General features: G+C 45.8%; 1 long non-coding RNA gene across 5 annotated transcripts in view; it reads right to left on the reverse strand.

The window, feature by feature from the left end:
• The window catches only part of LOC115947992, a 177,462-nt gene that overhangs the window by 114,370 nt on the left and 52,835 nt on the right, over nucleotides 1–10,257 (reverse strand). The gene's annotated exons all lie outside the window — the stretch shown is intronic.

A 10,257-nucleotide genomic window follows, 5' to 3' on the forward strand; every position in this document is an offset into this window, starting at 1 on the left:
CATTCCTGGAAATGAGACCTGACTAGCAGGAACATGACCAGGAAGAGAGCAGAATGATGGCTGTGGTTAGTGAAATGTGGATTTTCACATGCACCTGCACAAAGAGAGCTGAAATACCAATCTAAAATACCCCCTCAGATTTTAAATCACGTATTTGAGCTTGTAAACGCCTTTAGAATATTAACTTATGTATCAACAGAAAGATGGATTTTAACATATCCTTGAAAACAAACTCTGAAATACTTTTAATGAGTGCCTCTCACAGAACTCTGCACATCCACACCCATGGACTGCTGCTGGCTGCAAATACACATCCATTGTGTTTGCTCCTCTCACTGCCTGGAGAAGGGATTTATGAGCAGGATACCTGCTTTTGATGAGCATTCCAGCGACGAGCTGAGCAGAAAGGGAGAGGGATGATGCTACAGCACATCTCTTCAGATGCCAAATAAACCAGGAACTGTTGAGCTGCTACTGTTTTGCTCATTGCAATAAAGTTTCTTGTTCAGCATAAAAAGGAGGCAATTCTGGCAGGTTTATCTCTATTATCATGTATCAAACATGTATAAGCAAAAATAGTCAGATAATGAGAAAAATTACCTTTGAATAAGCATCACGTAAAAGGAAATGGTTAAGATCTGCCATGAATTATTCAAGCAGCTCCAAATATAAATTGCCACAAATAGCAAGACAAGATTTTTTTGCCTTTCTGTGCGTTGCACATGTCCTGCAACAACCCAAACAGCACATTCCACTTTGGAAGCTGCATACGGAGAATTGCATCGCCTCGAGGAAATCCAATGGGAGGCAACGATGCACAGGACAGATTATGCTCTTCCTCACCTTACAGCTTGCATATATATATGTTTTAAAGCCATTTTGTGCAACTAGGAGCTCTCAGCACATTATATCCCTGTTGAAAGCCCACTAGTACACCCAGAGGGTTTCACAGAAAATACTGCAGCTAAGGGAAAGCCTGGGTCCCTCAGCTGGAAATTAGGGCCGTGGAGCTGCAAGGGAATCCAGGCTCTGGTATAATTAAGAGGGATTCTTCACTAAAAAGGCCATTTTGTTACCACAATACTGGCAGTTATTTAGATGCACATGGAAATAAAAACATACTGGCTGGTGGCTGACTAAACCTGTGTAAATCTGTTTGTACCAGCAGGGCTGCAGCACGCAGGTCAAACAGCAGATTTGGCACGGGGATGGTGGCACTTGGGCTCGCCTGCCTTTTCTAGGACACAGCACACAAAGGACAGTGGTAATCTGCACTTGTGCTTGTCTGAGGCTGCAGGGAACAGAGCTGCTCTCCTCTGACTTTGGTCACTGTGTAACACCTCTGACGCCTGATCAAATTAAACAGATCGAAGGCAGAGGCGCATCCTCATGTGACCTGTGGGAGCCTGGATCAGCCCCTCTCTGCATGCACAGGATTCTGCATCCTCCCTCCTACTCAGCTCCCTCCTTCACCCTTCCCCTCAGCCTCTCCTTTTCTTTAAAAATTTGGGTCACCTTGCTTACACTGGCACAGATTTGCCCAATGAAATCTGCTTTTGTGCAGTCCCCCAGGGTAGGAATAAAGTGGGGATTGATGCTACAGGGAGAGAAACGTCTCTCCGTGCACAGGAATTCAGTTCTCTCTGTCTGGGGGGAATATATAGATAAGCATTTATATTGAGGTTTTTTTTCAGAGTATTCCAGACAAAGTTCAGAATATTGCAAACATGCAATCTGCAGAAATGCATTGCTATTCTTAAATGCTCAGAGGAAAAAAGAAGTCTTTGCTTTATGAGTATTTTTTTTTACCTTTTCTTTATTAAAAACAAAACAAAACAAAACAAGAAAACAACAATTTCTCTGCTGCTTTGAAAGCAGCACACATTTGTGTGTGCCCACTGCTTGAGAATCTCTCTGCCTTGCCCAAGGAGCATGTGCCTAGCTCGAGTCCCCACGGTGAGTGGCAGAATCTGCCATATGGAGGTCACCTTGTCCAGGTCCATAAATAGCTCTTTTTCCTAAGCAGGGAAGGGAAGGAGCTAGTGAGAGTAATGAAAGAGGAGGCTAGCTTGCATCCGTGGCACTGATTGGTGCCAGGGTTACAGCACGCAGAGACTTGTCATGCCAGCAGCAGCGATACCGTCAATCTGCAGGCACAGAAGTCACCTCCTTCCACCGTGGAAACATGTGCCAGCCAGTTTTTCATTTCAGCTTTCACACAGGGGTTTGGATGCCTTTCAGGAGTGGAGAACAGATACTTCAGGAAAGGTGTCCTTGGGGAGACAGCAGCAGGCCCCAGGCAAAGGGATTTGCTGCTTAAGGACGCAGGTAGGGGGCTGCCAGGTGGGTCCCACACTGTGGGTCAGGGCATGGAGGGGGTTTGATGAGCAGCACCATCCAACCCCCCCACTGCTGCTGAGAGCTCTGCAAAGGCACAGGCATGAAATGGTTCAGGTACAGTGACAAAACCACCGTCATTCAGCCCCCCAGTTTGTGGCAAGGACTCCTCTTCCACGCACTGACAACCAGAAACTGAAAGATTATGAACTGCACCTTGTGCAATGAACCTTTTTGTTTTATTCAGCTTTCAAGACACCAACAACTACGAAAATGCTACAGCAAAACCACCTGATAGCCAACAAGGTGCTCAGCTAGCACTAAGTAATTGATACCTTCATTTAAAACCAGACTGGCTCGTGTCAGCCAGAATGTCGTGTCAGAATGACTTTCACAGACCAAAAAGCACACTGAGGTGTTTGCCCTGCAACATCCTGGGGAACAATGGGGAATTAAGGAAAACATTGCAAAAATAATATTCCCAGGTAAATCACAGGAAATTTATTGGAGGGTAGTCTGCAAGGAGGAAATAAAACTCTTTTTCTTTGATTCTAATTAAAAATTGTTTTAGCATGCAAACACCTGAAGTCTCAACTAGCACCTCCCTCCTTTTGCCTCAAAACATCAAGCTGATAAGTCATATCAGGATATAAGGTTAGGGAGAAGGCAGGAGCATCAATTTTGATGCACTCAGATTGCAACTTTTTTAGCGATTTACACCTGGTAGTAGGGAGGTGGCAACCCAGCTGTTACCACCCCTTTGTGAGGGTGATGCCAGTGCCCTGCTCTCCTCCTGCTCAAAATGATCCCCTCCCATTTGTCAATAGAGGAAGGGAAGAGCACTTATCCCTCCACGACATCTTTTTGCATCCCACAGGCTGCAAATCCCTGGTTTGATCTTGTTCAGTGTGGAACATCTGACATGCCTGTGATGGGGAAGCTTTAACTGCTCTTATTCCTTCTTATGATACCCCTGCCTATAGGATTGGATGAAAGGGATGAACAGATGGATGGATCACGTATACACACTGCAGAGCCTTTATCCTTCTCTAGGTGTTGGTTTAAGCGATGCACAGTATTTTTAAATAGCCTCTTCTCTTTTTCCTTTCCCCTTCACAAGTTTTCCTCTAATGTTCCTCCCCTCAGCAGTCTCTTCCCCCCTCTCCCATATAAACACTTTGAGCTCAAGTTTTGATATATAAAAAAACACCCAACCATGAAGCAGCCCTAAGCCAATGTTTCCTTTGTCCTTGCTATTTAAAAGCTGTAGTTGCTGCTCAGATGAGGTAACGGGCCTCATAACACAAGAAGTATGTTTTTCAGAACTTAATGTCCTCTGCCACAGATGTCGTCTCTGCCAGAGGCTTATTAACACCTCAGAAGAGCAAAGCCCTGCCCACAAAGGGAAGGGAATCTAAAGAAGATACACAAACAAAGGAGGTGAATGTTAAAAGCAGCTAATGAGGGGGAAAAAAACCCTCCACCTTCCCATCACGGCACTTCAGAACAAGTAGCATTGCCAAGCACTAAAAACCTGGGGATTAAAGAGACAATTTAGGGAGACTTGATGTGGGGAATGGAAATCTCCTGGAAGACGTTAAAAGAACACAGAAGATCAGCACAGATATTTGGGGAAAAGAAGAACCACCTAGAAAGAATATATATGTATGTATATGGACAACTTTGCCAGGACTAACAGAAAAGCTATCAAGAAATAATCAGGCACGTTTATTTCCTATAAAGAAAATTCAAATTTGAAGGGAAATTGAAACAGGGGGACATGCATAGAGGTTTCATTATCAAAAAATATGTACATTCAAAGGAACTAACTGAAAAAGCAAAGTTGTTTGTTTACCAACCTTTCTCCTTAAACCAGTCCTCTTAGAAACACCAAGAAGCACTCAAATAAAATATCCACCTCGCTGACTTGTCCTTCCTGCTCTGGAAATGCTATGTGTTGTTTTTCAAACTATTTTTATTCCTCCACTGATGCACTTGATCCTTGTTTTTGGTTTCCAGTTCTCCAAGGCCACCCCAGGGGCACTCAAGCACCTCTGCCAAGGTGTTCATAGGCATCCCATGGGGCTCCCACCACCTCATGCTCTGGGATGGAGTTTCCCTTCTGTTTCTCTCTGGGGCAAAGTGGGGCAGGTGTCCCTTGGCAGGTGTCCCTTTATTCTTCTGGAGAAGCTGAGGCAGGTCATAAAGACCAGGATTTTCTTGCCAGAGCAAGATCCTTGCTCAGAGACTCATGTGACTGGCAGGAATGTGGCAGAGTTCTGGGGCCAGGCTGGAGGGTAAGACTCCTTGTATGAAAAATGGATGGGCAAGAAATAATTACAGGGCCTCAAAAATCAGCAGAAATAAACAATAAGTCAGGATGTTCAAAAGGGCACTATGAGTGATCTGAGCCACAGCAAGGACAATAAAATCAGCCCCTGAGAGTGTTGCTATTTAAAGAAATGTTTCATACGGAAATGAACAGCCCATAGAGGGATGAGCTGGGTTCGTAACACACATAATGCTAGAACTGCCTGGCATTTATCCCCAGAGCAGCACACAGAGGCTGCAGGGATCATGGAACATATCACTGGGGTTAAGAAAACTCAAGGGGCTAAAAGGATTCAAAAAGCTCTTAAGCCAGGTTAGACACTCCTGCAAGAACTGGGTGATAATTAAAGCCTTTCCAGTTAGTTAAGTTGCATTCACTCATTCAAGGAGAGGTAAACTTTTAGCAGAGTTCTCACAATTCCTGCCTTTAGCATGAAAAACAAGTCAATGTGAAAATCATCCTGAGCTGCTCCATACTGAACTGAGGCTGCAGCAGACATTAGAAAGAGCTGAACCACTGAGACGTCCTGGTCACAAAATGGGGCTGGAAGTCCCCATGTTGATAAGGACCTTTGGAGGAGACATTATTGTCCCTGTGGTACCTTTATCTGTCACATGGAGGGGGTCATAATTCCTCATTCCCTGAGGCTGTCTAATATCAGCTCATGTGCATGGAAAGGAGACCCATGGAGCCCCAGCTCCATCCCAGGGTCAAGCATCATGTCTTGGCCACTGGATGAACAGCAAGGAGTATTATAATTTTTCAAATTTGTCATCCCTTTTAGAGGATCCCTCCGCAGTCTTGTCAGCTGTCCTTTCCTCTGCAGGGCTGAGCCAGACCAAAGAAAAATCAGGATCATTCAAAGGGCAGAAGGATGCAGTTTGCCTCAGATGGTGCAGGCTTGGATTGCTGTCAAAGAACTGAATCTTCTGCAGAGATTAACAAGCTCCACAGGTGCAGGGGAAGAACAGGCTCTTCGAACACAGGAGAAGAAAAACACACAGTATGGAAAAATGCCCACTGCCTGACTCGCTACTGAAACTGTTAAACAACTGTCAGTGGGTTTTCTGGAGGGAGGCTGGGAGATGCAAAGGTGTGGAAATAGAGAAAGCAGCAGCCGCCGGTGTCCCACAGGAAGGAGACGGCGGCCAGCGCTAGGAGATACAATCTGATCCTTTGTGTGTTCTGCAAGTTGCCTTGTTGGAATCAAAGACCGTAGAAAACCAGTTTGTGAAATAATGGTGGTGACAGAGCAGCACCTCCCCGTGTCAGGGCTGTTTCACAGAGTGGGGCTAATTCACCTTTTGTCTGCCTAATAGTACTGCAAAACCAGAATCCCTTCGAGCAGAGAGACTGAGCTATTTCATGCTGTAAACTCTTTGCAGGCAGCCTGACAACAGAACGGGCTCTGTAAAGCATTTCTGAGTAGCAATGAGCCTCAAATGGCACTTCCCAAAGCCTTTCTATCCCATGGAGAGCAAAAAATGTGGCAGGGAAATACCAGCTTCTCGGGGAAGGGGCGTAAATAGCTCTAAGTGGGTATGGCAGCAAAAGCAATGTGATAATATGAAGGAAGAGCTGCTGAGATTATCAGTTCCTGGCATTACATTCCCAAAACACTCCTGAAGCCTCACAGCTTCCATATGGCTCATCAGACACATACAATAACATGATCGCTCAGAACATTCAGTCCTATAGGAAGGAAACAAGAAACACAGACACGTCCCTGTGCTCCTGCACACACACAGCAGTGACACCAGGGCCTGGAACAAAAGGAACAGGAGCAAATTCTGTGTTGGAGTCAGCTTCCTCCAGGCCTTCTGGTCACAAGTTCATTGTGAACATCAAACCTTTGCAGAGAGGGTTTGCGTGCTGCTTCCACACAGGGTGCAGATCCCGCAGAGCCAGCAGGCCCATCTACTCAGGTGACACAATTTGGGCTCAATGGAGATATGACTCAAACCCAAGCTCCCTGGGGGCAAACTGCAGGCCTCTACTGCAGACCAAGGGATATCACCAAGAACTTCCACAGCTCCCTGACAGCCTGACAAAAATCCTGCCTATGAGCAAACTGGAGAGCAGTTTTGCTGGAGAAAGTAAAGGTGTATTAAAGTGGGCGGTGGTGGCTCTGTGCAAATATATCTGTTGTCACATCTTAGTGACATAGAAGCTGTGGATGTTTCACCCCTGGAAGTGTCCAAGGCCAGGTTGGACCGGGCTTGAGCAGCCTGGTCTGGTGGGAGGTGTCCCTGCCCGTGGCAGGGGTTGAACAAGATGAGTTTTAAGATCCATTCCCACACAAAGCTTTCTGTAATTCTGTGATTCCATGACAGCTGAATGGGGCCTCAAAGTCCTCATCCCTCTGCACTATCAACAGAGCAGAAGTTGTGATTAGTCGTGCTAGAAGAACTTGGCTGTTCCCCAAACCTTTCCTAGATGATGTCCTTGTGTGGCAAATCTGGCCCATCCCAGAGCTGCTGGAATCACGGTCTTCGCTGACTGTAGCATTTCATTTTCAGTATGAGGAAAGATCAGGCCTGTAGTGAGCTCCAGAAAAACTTCTCAGTCATGGCTTGTAACCATGAAAACTCCTTCCCCAGCCTACTGAGGCTTAAAAAGATGCAGTTTCAGTTTCTGTGATTCTCTTCCAAGACTGATAAGCCAGCAACAGTATTTCTTGTTTCTCAGTCATCTGTTCTTCAGTTTTCAGAAACTATTTCAGTTCTACAAACTGGCCCGCCATCTTTTTCCTTCTATGAGACTTTAGAAAAAGGATGAATCACCCTTTTTAAAATTACTTTTTCAAGTAGAGGGTCTCCTTCACAAAGTTACTTACTCCTAAAATCCATTGCACTGTTCCTTCTGTGGTACCTCCCATTTCTTTGATGCTTCCTCTTTCCTCACCAAGGGGCTTGTTTATATTTTTTTTTTAAGCAAGGCCTAATTCTTGGTTTTCTTGTTCAAACTCCTCAACCAAGCTCCTTGAGGAGTAAAGTAGGCATACAGAAAGTTAATGAGAAATTCTCCCTCTGTCCCTGAGGATTGAAGAGGGGATAATTTAGGTAGTGTTTGGAACCAGCTCCAACCCTTTTAACACTATCCAGCATCGCTGCAGGAGGAGGAGGATCCAACATTCCTACATTTTACTTGTGGATGCTACCACTGCTAACAGAGCATGGCTTTTGTTCCATCTTTTTTTTCCCCATGGCTTTTCTTCCACGGCTTTTCTTCCATGGCTCTGCCAGGTCTGAACAGAGCAGGCAGAGTGGGAGCTGCTGTGCTGAGCACACAGCCCTGTGCCAGCACCCAGGCAGCTCCTGACAATGAGTGTTAATTTCCATCACTTCCCTCCACTGGACACCCCCAAAGCTGATGACTGGTTATGGCACCTTCCTCTGGATGTGATCACCTCATCATCTCCTAATTAGCCAGATCAGCTTTCCTCCTCATCAGGAGCAGCCACGGAAAGCCTTCTCCCTCTTCCCAGGATGGGCTCTCCCCCCCGCTCTGCTCTGCCGCGCTTCACCCTGGGAAATGTTTTGTGATACTTTGGATCCCTTGTAAACCGTATTCTTCCATTTGGGCAGTCTTTCAACTCCATGAAAGTTACACGTTGTTTTCATTTCTTCTCAAGTACCTCAGGTCAAAGAAAGACCTGTGTCACAGTGGCTCTAAAAGCCTAATAAAGTCTTTCATCCAGAGACCTGCTTGCTGGCGCAAAGTCAGGGAAAACAAACTAAGTCATCGAGTGTTGTTCAAACTGTCAGATCCTTTTCAGCATGCTCTTCCTGCCAGCCTGTTCGTGTGCGTTTGGGGGCTGGGATGGGGAGGAAGGGAAGGGGGAAAAAAAATTCCTGATGGCAGAAAGCCCATGGAACAACTGGCACCTTTCCAAAGCAGCCTCCCCCCGGCCCCCAGCCCGCCTTCATGGGCACAGGCGTCTGCCAATCTGTTCTGCACACACACACACACACACACACACACTGCACAACACAAGCAACAAAATGACTTTCCAACAACTTTGCTCACAAGTGCCACTCTACCCCAAGTTTGGCACCTTGAGCTTTCTCCTCACCCCCGCCTCTCCGGGCTCTGCCTCCCAACGAGCTGGACAGGTTCCAGTGTTTAAAAGCCCATTTAACCACTCCCTTTTGTTTAGAAATACTAAGCCTTGATCTGATTTTATCGACCCTGCCGTGCCAGGAGGAGGAGGATGCTGAGGATTTCTGAGGATCCTGCAATGAGCTGAAAAGATCCACGAGCCCTTCAAGAAGGGCTTTGCCCACTTTGCAGCAGCCCTTGTGCTATTGTGGAGCCCCAGAAGGAGAGAGTGTACCATTTGTGGGACCACACAGGATGGCTTCCACTCTTGCTGTTGTGTGCATTTCTCCCTTTGAAAACTTCATTATTGGCACGGAGGAGCCGAAATTCAGCTCTGTGCTTGTCTGGCACCGTCTTTTGATGGTTAAATAGCTTTCTTTACACTCTTCACCTTGTTCAGTGCTGCTACGCCCAGAAAAATCAGAGCAGCAGGGGAGTGAGGCAAAGAGGCACGAACAGGACCTCTGCTCTGATTGACAATTGTAATCTTCTTGGGTATTGTTAGGAGACATCTTTCTGCACTTGATAAACCCAGCATGATTACAAGAAACATATCCTTTTAAAATATATTTCTCTTTTTCATAAAGCAGGTAAAGCCAACTGCATTTAGAGCTAATTTCAATCCCTTTGTACAGTGCAGCATTTGGATGCCCTCTTAAGGATGCTGGGTTTGAAAGTTTATCTTGTCTCATAACCCCAGAGAAGCTCCTAGAAGGGTTGTCAGATTACAAGTTAGACACAACCAGAGAGCTCTGGAGTAACAGGAGACCCTTCCCAAAAATGCATCTCCATTTCCCACATGATTATTTCTTTGAGAAAGAACACACATTCTGTGGAAAGATGTAACCACGCACTGACCACTGACATCACCAGCCACGTTTTGGTTCAATTCTTCATCTCCATCAAACCCACCAGTTCTGTGCTGTGGCTCATCAGGGCACTGATAAACAGGGGGAGGAATTTAAACATCCACAGAGCTGCTATAAATTTGAATGAATACGAATAGTTTCTCATCTATGGCAATTTGCACCAATCAAGGCTGTACCTTCATGTATCCGGCAATCTGGAGGAAAGAGTCTGCCTCCTGCCAGGCAGTTACTGACACATTTTTAGCTTCCCTACGCTGGCTCTGCCCTCCTCTACTTTTCATTTCCCACCAAAGAGAAAACATAAAGGAAGTGATGATGAACAGGCAGCTGTGGTCAACAGAAGAAGTAGCATGATCGAGAGAGATCCTATCTAAAAAGTTCACACAGGAACAGCCTCGCTGGCATTGAGAACAGCAGAGCCTGGAACAATATCACTGAAAAACAAATTACACACAGGCACTATCCAAGTCCAAACCAGTCAGATATTTTTGATATCCTGCAGCTTCAAAGGGGATAACAGGCAGTTGAGTGGTAGTGCTGAAGATCACGTTAGCCCCACCGGATTATTCAGGTCATGCTAAACAGCAAATTCAGTGGATTAAAAGAGTTCTCATTCCT

Source organism: Geospiza fortis, unplaced genomic scaffold (genome assembly GCF_000277835.1).
Source record: "Geospiza fortis unplaced genomic scaffold, GeoFor_1.0 scaffold188, whole genome shotgun sequence".
NCBI classification, from domain to species: Eukaryota; Metazoa; Chordata; class Aves; order Passeriformes; family Thraupidae; genus Geospiza; species Geospiza fortis.